This window comes from Anastrepha obliqua, chromosome 3 (genome assembly GCF_027943255.1).
Source record: "Anastrepha obliqua isolate idAnaObli1 chromosome 3, idAnaObli1_1.0, whole genome shotgun sequence".
NCBI classification, from domain to species: Eukaryota; Metazoa; Arthropoda; class Insecta; order Diptera; family Tephritidae; genus Anastrepha; species Anastrepha obliqua.
The window spans coordinates 86,258,055-86,275,106 of NC_072894.1; the positions used below are offsets into that span (position 1 = coordinate 86,258,055).

The 17,052-nt window shown below is 35.2% G+C and overlaps 1 protein-coding gene across 10 annotated transcripts in view; it reads right to left on the reverse strand.

The window, feature by feature from the left end:
- Positions 1 to 17,052, reverse strand: part of LOC129240455 (translational regulator orb2-like) — a 123,704-nt gene that overhangs the window by 106,387 nt on the left and 265 nt on the right. For 2 of the 10 annotated variants that reach the window (XM_054876257.1, XM_054876255.1), the window contains exon 1: positions 16,825 to 17,032. The exons of 2 other annotated variants lie outside the window; for them this stretch is intronic. The gene's annotated coding sequence lies outside the window, so the exon portion shown is untranslated. Of the gene's footprint in view, positions 1 to 8,911; positions 9,717 to 9,739; positions 10,253 to 16,824; positions 17,033 to 17,052 lie in introns of those variants that run through there. 6 more of the 10 variants (XM_054876251.1, XM_054876249.1, XM_054876248.1 and 3 more) reach the window with 6 other exon arrangements.

Here is a 17,052-nt window from a genome sequence, read left to right on the forward strand (position 1 = left end):
TAAATTGTGTGACCACTGTATAATACGAAATTATTTATTTGTGTGAAAAAAATTGCAATTAACTCAAAGAAAAAAATATTAAAAAATAAACTACATATGTATATTATATGTATATGAAATTAATGTAATCAAAATGTAGATAATTTGGAGCAAATATGTAAATATTTCCCCACTAAATAATAGTTTATAATATATTTGCTAATTAATTAATCAAGCTGAATCACGTTTGATAACTAATGTGGAAAAACATTTCATGAAATAAAGAAATAAATATCTGAATCCGTTCGAAGCCCGCTTTGAGAAGAAGACAAATAAGAGCACAAGTATACTCATAATGTAGTAGCAGATTAGAACTATACTATAAGGTGAAGTATGTAGATGAGTATCACACAATCAAAACGAAAGCCAGAATATTCGACGAATTGTTACTAACTAAAATAAATAGTGAGAAATATATGTACATGATGAAAATTGGTCAAACTGAAATGCCATTGAAGCTGCCCACTGAGCCATAACGAAGCAAAGCCTAAATAATGTTCTCGGCTAGTGCCTTCCTGCTAATGGCCCCATTCACACCACCCCTTGCCGGAGGGGATGCCATTGTTTTTACCGACGCAGCTATTTGTGAGCTAATAAACACCCCTACCGAATGCCATCGCTTAGTCGACGTCCCAGCGAGGCAACGAGCCGGTCAAGCAAGCCAATCATAATTGCTTTGCAAGTGATGACTGTGCAGTACGTTTCCGCTTGTCACTCCTTTCCGCACAATCACCAGCACAGCAACAATGACGTGCTCCTGTGCTTGTTATTGCTATCATATGGTGGAAGTATTGAATCGCGTTACTGGTCTCGTCGGTCACATAATCAATACACAATTTTGCCCTACTATCGAGAATATGTACTCACGAGTGGCATCCATTGAAAGAGAGCTCGCTCGCGCACAATCGAAGTAAACAAAACAAAAGCTTAAAAGAGCGCTGCTCAGTGAGCGTTACGAAGGAGAGACATAAAAATGTGTGATTATGTATTGTATGGGTTCATTCGGATGGACGGCAGCGAGTGGGTGGCTGATAATTTCTTTATGAAGGTACGAATGTGTGTGGTGCGCGCGTTAACGTTATAAATACGAGTACTTCCATTTGTTGTTGCATGGATGTGCTTGTTTATATTTTACCTGTTTGTAATTTTTTCATAACTTTTTTTGTTTTATTTACTTTTTGCTAATTCATACTTGCTTATAAATATGTACATATATACACGTGTGTGATCTACATATTTTTAAAAAGAAGAAAGCAATTTTTATGCAATTATTTACGATACTAATATTTGCACAATCACGAGAATATGAATTTACTGTAGATACAGATCGGCCAAAGCTAGAGCGCCCGTTAGTACATTTTTGTTCATATCGTAAATTCTTTATAAACACGACGTTATTTTGCAGAATTTTGTTTTGAACTCATTTTTTTATATGTAGGTATATACTTTTATCATTGACGAAGAAAAATCTTAGGAATTTCGCGTTTTATAAATAAAAAGTTAATATTAAAGAAACAAGCTTTGCTTAAAAGCAATTTAATAGTGACAAAAGCAAAGCATATTTGATTAAGGCAACCAAGAAAATTTTAACATTGGTAGCTAATAGCGTATCCACTATTCTGGCAGACGCTGTGCATCTCTTGGGAATAGAAGGTATTCAATTATTCATGATATCCAGCGATATTCCTTACTATTACCGACTGAACTTGATTGATTGTTTAATTTTCACTTTTGATTTTCGTGATAAAGGTTTGCCAGTTGCTGGGCCAGTCAAGAACTTATGTATGTATATTCTACTATGTACTCTGAAGCCAGGCTTTATATGCTTCAGTTTTTTGTTTGGTCATTATCTTGTTAGAACCTCCATTTATGTTACATCTCTTCATATGCCGTTCACTATATTTTAATATGTAATATGTAAGTAGGTGAGCGTATATGAAAGAATCCATAACTCTCCTAACCATACAAATTGGTCCAACCAATTGAGGTGGCTTTTGGTAACTCTCTGCTTGCTCTCTTTGCTCTAAAGTCCGTAAATTAATAGCGCCTACATCCTTTATTAGGTGTTTAGCCGAGGTTCCCCTCTAATTGGTTGTTGTCTTAGCCTTACAAAATGAGGGGCCCACGAACGACATTCTCTCTATTGTCCCCCTTCACTGGAGTGCTACTAAAAAACTTCCAACCTAAAAATAGAATATATGCGAAGATACTATATTGATGAGATATGTTGGCTGTTAATAACCGATTGCCCACGTGATAGACTCTTACGCCGTGTAGAGTGGATATCTCCATTGAAACAAAATAGAACAAGATGCACTCCAAAGGGCCCAAAAGGGCGTTTGAAATGTATCTACTCTTTAAAGTTCAGAAACATCGTCATTTCCTCTCGGCTGCTTATTATGTGTATACTGTCGGGTAATGTTAAATGCCGCAACTCCACTGTTCACAATTTTTTGTATGCAATGACACAACAAATTTATCTGCCTACTATTAATACGAAGTTGATAAAACGTTTGTGTAAATTAAAGATCCTTTAGACCCAGAATAATCTATGCTGATAAGACAGAGTGTTTGAATTCTCTTATCAGCAAAGTACAATGTTAATTGCAAGTATATCCGTAGATTTATGCGAAGAAGTCAGAAAAAATATTGGTGTATAACATCTACAGCCGCGCCATAGTGAATAGTTTTCAATCATAGTACTAACCTGCTGTTATATAATGAGTGTCCCTAGGAAAATTTGGCTTACATTAACGGAACCAGATTATAAACAGTGTTCCCAAAAAAAGAGAAAAAGAGAATGGTTTATGCTGTTACAACAAACAAATAAAAGTGGCATTGTTTAGGGAAATGTGAGAAAATGGCAATAAAATGGGTCTACCAGCGGGATAATGATTCTGAACACACGAGTCGGAAGGCCAAGGTTGATTTCACGCAAATAAAATTGAGATTATGGAATGGCCAACTCAGTCCCCCGACCTAATTCTATAGAAAATCAGTGGGGGGACTTAAAAATATCTGTAAACAATACCTAATCGAGTAATAATCAACCACTTTGGAAAATCGTTAAAGATGCGTGGCTGAAGATTCTGAAGCAGCGATGTGAGCATTTGGTGAACTCAAAAATTAGGGTAATTCAAGTAAGTAATAGTTCCAACTTTGATTCTGCAAACCTTGTTGAAGGTCAGAAATTGGCCATGTCATTAATATTTTTTTATTGAAAGGAAAGTAAAGAAATATTTCTTATCTCTTTTTTAACAAAATATAGATCACTTTATTTGTGCTTAGCCATTTCATCCTAACACTAACCAACGCAAAATAAATATAATGCCAGCTATTATGTTCCATACTTGAACTCATTTCGCCAATGACAAAGTTACATTTAGAAAAAAAGCCCGATTTGTTCATGTACACAACCTTAAATGTTTAGTGCTAGTGAACCAGATCTTTGTACGTATCGAAGCACATTGGACTGATTGTCGGTCGGAAGCAGTAACTGGAATGGTAACAGCGACAAAACAAAAAAAAGTAGTAACCGAAAAAAAGCAAATCAAAGCAGAATCGGCAAACTAGGCCATGTGCTTTTTTTACTTTACTCTATACTCTTTTCTTATTGCTTTTATTTCGGCTATCCGCTACTACTTCCTCCACCCTCACTCTCGCCCTTAACTACATGGCTGGCGATGCGTTATGTATGTACTATGTAGCCTCATATATGACTCAAGTGTGCGTACTTACACTCTGTTGCAAAATTACAAGACCGTTGAAGTTTTGGTTATCGCACCTACTATTTATATGAAACTTTCATCTATGAATTTTGAGTATTAGTAACTTTAGTATTGAGCAATCAATATCCAATACAACAAATAACGATAAAGCTTTGAAAGATAAAAATAATATTAATTTAACCCGTGTTGAACATTTTTATATAGTATGTCCACTACTTTTATTGTGTGCTTTGACCTAATTGTAATATAAACAGTTTTACTTCAATTCCGGGTTATTTTTCATTAGATATATTTATTAATAATAATATATTTATTAATAATACAATACTGAAGAAAACTCGGTGGCAAAATTCAAGAAAAGTGAAGAATTTGAAGTTTATGCCATTACGATGTAAATTGGCCGGAATCACTGTGTGGTGAAAATTTCTTTTTCAAATCGGAGACTTACTGCGCTAAGAAAAACGCTGGACGAAAAAGAAAAATATGCCCATACTCCGCAATTCAAAACAAAGTTACTCCAAACTTCCAAGCATTGGCAACATAAAAGTGTGTTCTCAAACTATACAGAGATCTTTAAAACGTAATCCGATCATAGAACGTGCTAGAATGACCATGCCTGTTACCTCACCACAGAACTGCCTAAATAGATTTAAGCCCACAAACGCATGATGATTCCCATATTTCATAAAAAAAAAAAATGAAAATAAAAATTGGCTCAAAGTATTTTTTATGGTGCAATAAAATAAAACCCTGATGGCTCTTCCGGCTTAAACAGGTGCTAGCAAAGCATCCAAAAAAGTACTACAGCGGTGGGAAGTCATGTTGTGGGAAGCGATCTTCTCCATCAAAACATTGGAGCTGCAATTTACTTCGGTCATAATGAACAGCATGAAAGTAGTCTTGTTCCCTTTCTGGCCTCCAACCAAGAGAAAAATTTAAACAATGTGAATGTGTAAGTAATGATTAACACGTTGACTGCCGCGCCGGCACCCATTGCCCGGCGCATTGTTTTTGGTGTGGTGGTGATGCACACTTGCGGCGCTGTGTGATAACCAGCAAATTTCGCTCGGCAGTCAACGTGTTAATTCATTTCCTTTTCCACTCTCCACTTTTGCCGTTATATTATCACAATTGTTCAGGCAGTTTTAGAATTGTCAAATTAGAAGTTGCAGCGAAATACTTAGCGGCTATCAGAAGTAGCCAATATTTGGTAGGTCTTATATTTTTGAAATAGACTGTATCTATGGTAGATACACATGTGCACTTGCTCTGCCAAAAAACAGTTACTTTATGCACCACAGCGTGGAAGCTTAGTAAAATTTTTGAGTTTCCAAGCGTCACAATGGGGTTGGCGATGAGCTGTGTGATGCTATGCGTACATACATATGTAGCGGAGTAATTGTTCAAGCGTGTAGTTGGAATATTTGCTCAAGAGTGCCACCACAAAAATAACGAAAAAGGCAGCAACCATATTGCAACCTAAAATATGTATGTAGTGAAGAGAGGACGAAAACCATATACATACATACATACATACACATGTATATATAGAGCTCAGTGAAGGAATTTGCATTGCATGCGCGTGTTGTGCCAATTAAAGGGGCATGGGATAATAGAAAATTTTATATACACCTATGGACCTGAAGAGGGGCTTTATATAAAATTCATGACTCGTAAAATATGTCATGACGCTCTCACGCTGAAAATGAAATATGCTTTTGACCGTAGACCTACAACATAATAATCAATTCGCACACGGCTGACTTTCTATTGGGGTTTTAATCGGCATGAAGATATCGCTCATTTTTTGCAAGTGTCATAATAAAGGAAAAAAAACAAGCAAAAAATGTATAAATATACAGAGTTCACCACTTATAGCGATATCTGTGACGTACAGTATCTCATAATATGGAAATTTATTATTTACTATTACTTAGGGAGTTATAGTAAATTGGAAACTTTTGAGCCGTTAAGCTGTATTTACATGGAGCGATTTCCTAAGCGATTCAATATGACCTGCAAAATTCCCTAAGAAAAGGAAATTTGGAGTATGGATCAGGAAATGGGTTCGTCAGTGTGAATTTTTGGGCACTTCCGATGATTTGTACAAAAGTAAACAAAATTAAATAGATAATACATCGCCCATCTACTTTGAGGCAACCAATTTTATCGCTTTCCAGAAAATTGAAACACAATTTATACAGGCAATTTTGCTGAAAGCGATGTTGAATCGCTCATGAAACCGCTTCATATAAATACTGCTTTATTCTTGAATTTTGGATTTTTCGAGTTGTGACATTCGTTGAGCAAAAGAACGATATACTTTTATAACAGTGTAGCACATCAAAAGTTATCGAGGAAACATGTCATAATGCAGTGGAACTACAGATTTTATTGAGCAATGCTGCATACTAAGTTTTTTAATTTCTCATCAATTTAACTTTTTAAAGGACTTTAAAGTTTCAAAGACTTAATTTTCAAAAAATGGTTTTAAATAGTACTTATACTCGCTCTATGATATTAATAAGGACATCAATCGAAAGGGGAAAAATATCTTTGAAATTTTCCAATGAATTATTTTGAAAAATATGCACTTACGGTCATAATAAAATTACGTTATTTTACCCAATTTTCAGTACTTTTATCCCGTTTTTTTGTGTTTTTATTCTATTTAAAAAAAAAATACTATAACACTTTCTTCTACAAGCATCGAGTAAATCAAGATTCCAAACATTGTACAAGATTTAAAAAAATTCGAAAACATTTCATCAAAATTTCAAACAGAATTAAAAAAACTGGGTACACAGTTTTATAATATTATATAATTATTATTTGTTACATCAAAAATGCTTATATGAAAATACAAAAAAAAGCACTATTTCCCAGGGCTTTTGGTTTGGCGCTGGGCAAAGATAGTCAAGAGTTATGAAGTGTCTTTAATTTCTCTATTGAGGTTTTACTATTAATTCTTGAGGCTGAAATTTTTATTTCGAGGAAACATGGACTATATTGCCGCTAAATAGCAAAACAAAAAAACTAATAAAATGGTCACAGACTCCTGTTAGGTTAATTAAGAAAAAGTTAGGACAAGAGGCTTAGGAAGACCATGCAAGACTAATACTAGGAGAAGAAGGCATAATCATGGATAGAAATACAGTAGCAATAAAAAGTGGACTGAAGGTTTCACAATGTAAACATATGGTAATATGAAGGTTTCGGAAGTGTGGAATAAATGTGAGTTCTTAATTTATCAATCTTACCGACCGAAAAGGAAATGTATTGTACTCAAAACCGAATGTGAAGTAAGAAAAATCTATTTTGTTAATTTAAAAAATATTAGGGACGAAACATTGGCCCAAAACGCTTTTAAAGGCAAATACGATTTAAGTGATTTACGCAAAAACTCAAATCCGAGGTAAATTTTCTGCTCATAAATACGCTTTTAGACTATATTGAAAATATTATACAGCAGAACAGCAAGAAACCAAGCAATTCTTTAAGCATTAGCCCCTTTGAATTATATTGAAGAACAGGTATTAAAGATCTTAAGAAAACAATTAAAATTAGACCTAAGTAATGATACCAGCTGAATACAGACGGTGTATGCCAAATTCTGCGTTTCTGTTTTTTTTTTGTGAAAGGATCTAATTCGAGTTTTGTCAAAACAAATGGTGATTTTTTAAACACTGCTCTGAAATTTGCAATTCATCAGTTATTGTTAATCATTTTTTTTTAAATAGACAAAGAGTAAAATTGAAAACACTTCCTGCAACATGTCAGAGCTCCTAATCTGATTTGTAGTGTGCGTCTTGAGAAGTTTTTTTCCAGAAATAAAAAATAAAAATTATCGCGAATAAAAAAATAAAAAATGAATTCCGAAATTTTACCAGTACAGTTGTTTCATTGCATTTATAAGATGAGAAATACTTTTTTCATTGTCAATAAGAATTACTTCCCAACGTTTGGTTTTTGTGTTGCTTGATAATTAATATACAGCAGAAATATTTTTTCCGTTGTCACTCTATGCATATCTACTTATACATATGTACATATACATATATTATATACGTGCAATACGCGAAAGGATATTTCGTGAATGTCCATGAGACCTGCACCGTTCATTCATAGTTTTTGTGAATTTTCTACAAAATTTGCTTTGATTTAGATGTTTTTGCTACACCATGAACTATATTTTAATAAAGAATTTAAGAAAAAATGTAGCATGAAGATAGAAACAAATATAAAATTACTTAACTATGTGAGCGCAAGTGTATATATAATATTGTATATATATATGAAATGTTCATATTATTTATCAAGCAACTGAAAAAATAAAGGTTGGGAAATAGATCTTATTGGCAACGAACAAAATATTTATCTTATAAAACAGTTATTAAGCAACTGAAAAATTAAACGTTGTCCCGTTATCCCGTTTTTTTTTTTGTTTCAGGGCAGAAATGTATTGAGAGATTTGCCATTACCTGCCGAACCCGAACTCATCAAATAGTAACTACACGACAACGGCGGCCGGAAAAAAGTTATTTTAATTTCAATTTTACTAGTTGTTCATGCTATGACTACCACTGTAAATATTGTACATAAGTAGATACATATTGTATATATGTGTGTTACACATTTGCACGTGATGTACGTGTAGATTTAGTTTAAGGGATTAAATTTCGGCTATTGTATTCACTGAGAGCGTCTGAGTTGCTCTGGTATTTACACTACATAATTGATCCAATAAGGCCGTCGCAGTTGAGGCAATGAAAATGGGACAGCAGTGCAATACGACAATATTGACATAAAAAAAATGAGAAATAGTAGAAAATTTGCAGTGATGTAATAACATTTTTTTATTAAAATTTAATATTTCAACTATGGAGTATCTAAATGCGAACCAAAATTATTGTGTGACTTTAATTTTTCAGCACAGAACTAGAGCATACGGAAACGTGATATAAATGTGTGCTTACGTACGCATATGTACATACTTGTAAACTTAAATAATTTTATTGAAAATTAATGGAATATCTTTAGCATCTATACGTTACTTAGTTTATCGTATTGCACTCACACATGCTGTTATTATACAACAATTTTTCCTTAGTGTTTTTTGCAAAATTAATTTATTCACGCTTTACCTTCACTCGCCTATGTTGTTTCTCTTAACGTTGCTTTGCTCTGCTTTTGGGTTGAGTTTAGTATTTACGTTAGTTTCCTAGCCGATTTTCTCAGTGCCTGCATTTTCTTTTGTTTCGTCACAGTTTCGTGCTTTGTTTTCGTTTCGTTTTTACTGTAATTGTATAATGTTGTTATTGACTCTTATTGGCCATTGAATAATCTTTGCCTATATCGCGTTAATTCGTTGAGAAACAGCACTCACCCAAACTCACCAAGCTATTGATAAATGTAAAAGCTATCTAAATAGACATATGCCTACACGCACCAACGCGTGTTTTTTATGCCTAAGGTTGCAAGTTAGATTTTACAAAATGATTTGTTATCAACTCCACAGTTTCGAATGAACAATACACTTCTTGCTGAAAGCCGTCCAGGTGAATTGTGACAAAAGCACTGATGACTATATCGGTAAATACGGTTTGAAAGCTGATGAGAGCAACAATTAAAGGGCGCAGGATATTGTTGCTTGTTTCATTTCCGGGGTGCTCCACAGCAATGGAAAGTATGCAGCTTCCACCAACTACAACAACGTACAAATAGTATATCTGCTTTAATAATGGTAACGTCGTACTGCTGACCGTATATTGGTCGTTGGTCGTGTTGTCCCTCGACGTCGCCCTTCCTCTTTAGTAGAGCTATGTATTAAAGCCACTATGTACTAAAGTATAAAAATACAGACTTGTTTGCACGGCGAAACGCGATTTTTATAGATTAAAATTTTTAATTTTGTTCCAGTTTCGCTGATTTGTCGCAAAATTTTTCCGTCTGCGTGAAATTTCAGTACTCACTTAAATGCATAAAAGAAAATACAATATTTTTTTTTTTTTTGACTTAAACAACTTATGGCGAGTCTTATCATTCACTGTAATGCAAAAATTGTATTTTTTATTTTATAATATTTTTAGGTAAAAAATTAAAAATTCTTTTCAATGTTGCTCAATGTGAAAAAATTTGGAACTTTTCTCTGCTCAGCTCCTATGTTCAAATTGAAATTCAAATTGTATTAAAAAAATTTTACGAATTTCGTTTTTAATTCAATATCCGACGCAAGTAGTTTTCCTTATAAAGTGATTGGCGTTTTTTACCGAATACATATTATGTAATATTTCTGTGAAATTTCTTTTGCAAGCTTGCATTTTTTTATAATTTTGTACAAATGAAAATTTTCACATTCTTCTTCTTCAATTTTGGCGTACTTGCGTACCTGTGACGTTATTTCTCTAAATTTTCACCCGAACTGATTTTCTATTTTTCCGACCGTGCGCTCTGAGGCAGAATTGTAAGTTTTCGCTTGACTTCTCGTCGCCATCGTCGCAGTCGAGCGGCGCTCGGTCGACGTCGTAATTTCTCATATGTTGTGCGCAACGCAGCGCAGGAAAAATCAATCTTTTTTGTCATTCTTCTTTTGCCTTCACATTCGGCCACTCACACACACATACATATGTATATAGATTAGTCTACCCGCACCAGAAGAATAAAAGCACAACCGGTAGCCAATTTAACCATTCTCTTAACAAATTTTGTGAAAACCTCCAGTGGCAATTTTTTGAACATTGACATATTTTGGTTTTTAAAATCTAGTGAAATGAAATGGTATCATAAAAACATAAGCTACACCCCAAACGCCGTAGACGATTGAGTTGGTGCGAAACTACCATTCGGAAGTGCATGTGTTCGAAACCCGGGCAGAAACACCTAATAATAAAAAAAGTTTTTCTGTTTTTCTAACAACCTCGGCAGACAATTTCAAACCTCCGAGTGCATTTCTGCCATACAAAATCTCCTCATAAACAACCATTTGCCGTTCGGAGTCGGTTTAAAAATGTAGGTCCCTCCATTTGTGGAACAACAGCAACACGCAAACCCCAAGGAGGATAAGCTCGGCCAAATTTTTAGTTGTACGTCTTTTAAGGAGGATTTGTGATATGTGTGACACTAGGTATTAGCATTAAAGGATTCGTCAAGTGATATGACTGTCGGTCGAAAGCTTATCGGAGTATGCTCCAACTGATATTTACATATGTGTGCAGAATATGTCGCACATGGTTTGCCCTAATTAAAAGGAGATGATTTTGTTGTGAGAGAAAAGGAACGAGGCACATAAAATGAGGCACCGAGGCTGAAAATAAATTTTAAGCACAGTTTCACTGACAGTTCCTAGAGAAAACCCAAAAGTAAGAAAACGGCCGAAAAGCATTCAAAGGCATTTTTCATTATGCGAGTTTGTGATTTAAAAGTAGTTTTCATATCGGATGGTAACAGGGCATTGCTATATTCTCACGAATATCGAATTTGCTATACTGGAACGACCAGATTTGTATCTAGCCAAGGACTGTCACTTCAGCAGCATTAGTACAAAATTTATGGAGTGTTTCGAGCTGTTTGATGATTACATTATAATAATCAGGACAGCGAAATTTATTACAAGACGCTATGATAATTTGCAACCCTTTGTTAATTTTTCGATTTTGTTGGTTGCGAGAATATCTTTAGCGACAATCAACGCAGAGCTTCTTGACTACCGGACAGCAACCAGAGTGGAGTTTTATGTTATTTGATTTGCTTGTATTCATACTATACTATTTTGTTCTAATAAAATAATAAACTATTAATTGCCCAACCATTTATATTAGAAGAAAATTAAGAATTATAGGATTAAAGCAATGTTCCCTCTTTCTAACTTAAGTTACGAAAGATTTTAAAGATTTTACTCAAACTGTTAAATCTGCTTACTGTCAAATCAGCTGATGCCAAATAAATAATATAAAATATATTAAGTTGTAAAAACATACCAAATGTTCGAAAATTTTAATTTCCTGAATGTATTATAGGTCTTATAAGACTGTAAATAAATTAATAAATATTTTCAATGAACAACAGGAAAATGTGTAGGGCGATTCACGATTAAGTACATTATGGCATTTGCAAATTATGATGGCAAATATAGACTTTTTTTATTTTTCTACACTTTGTTGTTTTTGCACTTACATATTTGTAAATAGCCCTTATACATTTGCACTTGCCCAACATAGCTAATTTACTATACCAAAACTCTATACCATAGAAGGACAATTAATTAGCTTTTGCAAACCAAAAGAATTTGAAATGGAGCGGGCAAGCAAAAAAATATAAAGAGAAAGAACAAAAATAAATAATTAGCGCGTACAATTATATTAGGTGTTTGGCCGTGCTCCTCCTCATAAAATAGATAAAAATATATCTAAAATATTTAGAAGAAGCTCTAGAGGGAAGGGGTAAGTTTGAATTATTTCCAGCTTCTACAGCGACATAAATTGTTTATTATTCCCTTTTTATTATTTTCATGCAGATTCCTACATCACAATTTTTCTCCAAAAAGCCAATGATTAGCGAAAATCGGTTGCTAGGGGATTGCTTGAGGCCTATTCTGGAATGTATATGTATGTTGTTTCATAAATGGAGGGACCTACAGTTTCAAGCCGACTCCGAACGGCAGATCTTTTTATGAGGAGCTTTTTCATGGCAGAAATACACTCGGAGGTTTGCCATTGCCTGCCCAGGGGCGACCGCTATTAGAAAAATGTTTTTCTTAATTTTGGTGTTTCACCGGGATTCGAACCAACGTTCTCTCTGTGAATTCCGAATGGTAGTCACGCACCAACCCATTCGGCTACGGCGGCCGCAATATAGTTACAAATATAGTACCAGGAAATTGCAGTGGTTTTTTGCTTTTTACATTCTGTCAAAAAAATATTTGCTGGAATGTTGGTACAACTGTCCTCTGTCCCATACAGAGTGGAACGTGATCTGTCAAAATATTTTTTTGGCATTTAATTATATCAGTCAACCGCAGGTGTGCTCTGCGATTTTCACTATGGATAAAAATATCGAACAAAGAATTTGTCTTAAATTTTGTGTTTTGAACGGGATTTCGTGTGCCGAATCGTTGAAAATGTTGCAGAAAGCCTATGGCCATAGGCGAGTGTACTTTATCAAAAACACGGGTCTACGAGTGATATTAGGCTTTTGCAGAGGGCCGAGAAGTCGTGGAAGATTTGCCCCGATCTGGTCGCCCATCAACGTCTTCAAAGGATGAAAACATCGACAAAGTCAAGGAAATGGTGCTGGAAAACCATTCTTTAAGTTTGAGGGAGGTAGCTCGTGGCCTTAGCGTGTCTCACGTATCAATTCGCAACATTTTACACCATCAATTGGGTATTAGACACGTGGCAATTTGTGGAAAGAAAACTCATGGATCTTGGATCATGATAACTCACCGTCTCACAAGTCTCATATTATGAACACTTTTTTGACCAAAAACTGGAGAAATATCATCGAACAACCACCGTATTCACCGAATTTAGCCCTTTGTGACTTTTTCCTTTTCCCCAAAACTTAAATTGCCACCCCGCGGACGCCGCTTTGAGTCAACAGAGGACATTAAGGAGAATTCGTTGAAAGAGTTGAAGAAGATCTCTTCAAACGCGTTTATAAGTTGCTTTGACGACTGGACTAATCGTTGGCATATGTGTATTGCTTCGAATGAAGCCTATTTTGAAGACGACAAAATAAATTTTGATGATTAAACAATTTTTTTACGTTTGGGTTGTTACGTTACTAGTGACATTTAAGGCAATCGGCCGGCCTGTGTACGAAGGTACAGACTAAGATACTGCTATTAACGACATACTAAGGCTGAGCCACCTCCTAGGTAGGTCAGGAGACATCTCCATGACGAAACATCTTCTAAATCTCGCAGTCCCATCACGTTCCGGATAAGGCAGCAAGTTAAACTCCTACCTATTCAACAAATGTACATTATACAAAAAATTTAGTTTTGGTTTTACTAAAGCTCCACCCCTTTCTCGCCGGTCGAAACGGAATGTTTTTGGGTTTACCGTTAGATGAAATTGACGATGACGATTGATGACTACACCGTGCCGGGAGATCTAAATTTAATTAAAAATTGTTTTATATAAAAAAAACGACGCAGGGTTGATCCGAGAGGTAGAAGTGAAAAGTGAAATCTGAATTAATGCTAAAAAAAAATGATCAGTAGTTTAGTTTAGTAGGGGGAAACCAGTTTAGACTGATCAAAAAATCGAAATTTTTTTATTGCATAAATTGTTAGTATAACTACTCAAGAAAATGTGGTAAAAATGTTAAAAGGAAATTCGCATTATTCCCGATTCTATGAGCACTTAAGTGACCGCCCGTCGGTTCGGCACCGTAGCGCGCGGTAGTTAGAACGGCGTTTTTCTCAAAACGACTTTTTTCAACTGGTGGGAACTCCCCCTTAAATATGTTATAGATGAGTTATAGCAATAGCACAATAGAGTTCGGCATTCAAAATCGTGTACAAGTACATTTTTATTGACAATGTATAATATTTAAGTTATTGGCAATATTTTCTAAGTAAGTGCTTTTGTTAATAACTTTTGAACAGTGACCAAAAATGTATTTCCCTTCTTCAAATTATTAACACTAGGGTTAGTCACTACGCATGCATTGGTACCCCCTCGACTTTTTTATCAATTTTTTCATACGTCCCACAAAGTACGTAATTTCCTCTCTATTTGGAGAGGGGCATATGGCCATTCTAAAACAAAACCGCGCCCTCCAGAGTCGTATAGTGTCAAAGTAATTTGTTGTTAAATTTATATATTTTAGCTAAAAGTTAGTGCTGTCAGACACATAAAAAGAACGGATATCGTATGCAGGTTCCTTAGAATTCTACAGATGCATTGACTGAAAGGGTGTTTGTAAATCCACAGTATTTTTGTGTAGAACTCTTCTCCGAGTAAGAGCTTTCAGCGGCGCTTCAAAAAATAACGCTCAACAGTCCAACTCCTGCTACGCTTTCCACAGCATTTTTTGTGTAAAACTCCTTTCCGCATAGGCTGCCTTCGGCCGCGCTTTAAAAAACTGTATAACTATAGCTACGCCATCCGCAGTTTTTTTTTTTAATTTTTCCGCGTGGGCCGCCTACGGCCGCGATTTAAACAAATAACCCCCATAAATTAAAACGTAATGTGTATGTGTGTAGTATGGAGGCACGATAACCCCCATCCTCATCATCAACACTAAACTGAAATCCTTCATATTTTTTGGAATTTTTATTTATTTTTGCGGGCATCTGGCAACACAAAATTACTATCGGTTACGATGAATTGCTAGTCTAGTATAAAATTGGAAAGGAATTGGTAAATGCATTTGCATTTAATTTTCATTGAAATATTTTGCATACAAATATTACAACGAGTAAAAACACGTGTGCGACTGCATATTTTATTAAGAACATAGTATAAAGTGGGAAACTATAGTGAAATTGCTGAACGCATTTTGAAGGCAGATACAAACTATTATTTCCGCAATGTCGGGAGTTATAATGGGTGTTCCGGAGCCCCTCCCCAGCTCCTCCACCGAGTTTCATTAAATAAATCATTATACTTTGCCTAAAATAGCTCACGCGGCAGAACACTAAATCCAACCGCCTTAATTTATTTCAAATATAAATATTTCACTTATTCGATTGGCTGGAATTTAGAACAATGCCGATCTTGGAATTTCTGGCAAACTATAATGTTTTTTTTAATGAAACTTGGTGGAGATGTTAGTGAGGTGTTAAGGAACACTCTTTATAACTTTGAATTAATCGGGAAATAATAATTTTTTAATTATTTACATTCAAAATGCCCTTGGGAACATCAGTATAATTTGCCACATTACACTCTATATTTTTTAACATTTCACTATAAATCACCAAATATACACTCACACGCGTGTTTGTACCGATTTTTATGCTAATATTCTAATTATATCTATTAAAATTAAATGCAAATTCATTTGCCTATGCAATCACATTCCAATTTTAAGCGCGAACAAGAAGAAGATTGGAATTACAACAGTATGGTGTTGCCGGATGCCTGCAAATGAAAACAAAAATTAAGTACTTGAGTTTAGTGTTAATGATGGGAATGGGGGTTATTGTGCCTGCTTACTACATACACGCATATGACGTTTTAATTTTGGGTTCAATGGTTTTAACACGGAAAGGAGTTTTACGCAAAAATACTGTGCATTGCGTAGCCGGAGTTGGACTGATGAGGGTTATTTTTTTGAAGCGCGGCCGAAGGCCGCCCACGCGAAAAGGAGTTCTACGCAAAAATACTGTGGATTGCGTAGCCGGAGTTGGACTGATGAGGGTTATTTTTTTGAAGCGCGGCCGAAGGCCGCCCACGCGAAAAGGAGTTCTACGCAAAAATACTGTGGATTGCGTAGCCGGAGTTGGACTGATGAGGGTTATTTTTTTGAAGCGCGGCCGAAGGCCGCCCACGCGAAAAGGAGTTCTACGCAAAAATACTGTGGATTGCGTAGCCGGAGTAGGACTGATGAGGGTTATTTTTATGAAGCGCGGCCGAAGGCCGCCTACGCGATAAAGAGTTCCACGCAAAAATACTGTGTTAATTAATTTAATTTAATTTTAATTACTTTATTATTTTTTGTGATACGCTTAATATCATTGTTTTTAAGTTTAAGTGAGTTGTATGTTTTTATTTTCAAATTCATTTCTCAACTTTAAATTACAGCAAAAAATACTGCAGTTTTACAATGAACCTTCCACTGAACATCCCTGCGTGCGAACTTCATTTTCATTTCAGGTGTATGGCAACACCAACTTTTCGCTAAATTATAGAACTTTAACATTAAATTACTTAAAAACTATAAGCCTCCGGCAGGTTCTGTTTTCAGTTTTAAGATGGGGATACACCCCTCTATCACCCCCTTTTTACCGTTTTCTCCAAAGCGATCGGCATTATACTAAATTCTAGCCGGCGTGAATGCCGCCAACCTTTTGTGTACGCAACGATTTTCGTTTTATCGATTTTTGTACCTTATAAATATGATAGAATAATTTGCATTCAATTGGTAACAGCTTTTCCCAATTGGATTTTAGATAAACAAACGCACAGCTGTTCAGCGGTCTTCTTTTTTATCTGAGCCGTGGCAAACATGGCGCTGCAGTTACAAAATCATTTTTTCTTGTTTCCCTTAATAAAATTCCGTCACAAGCACGAGGCTAAGAATGTACATATCACAAACTTCCAAAATTATCTACTTA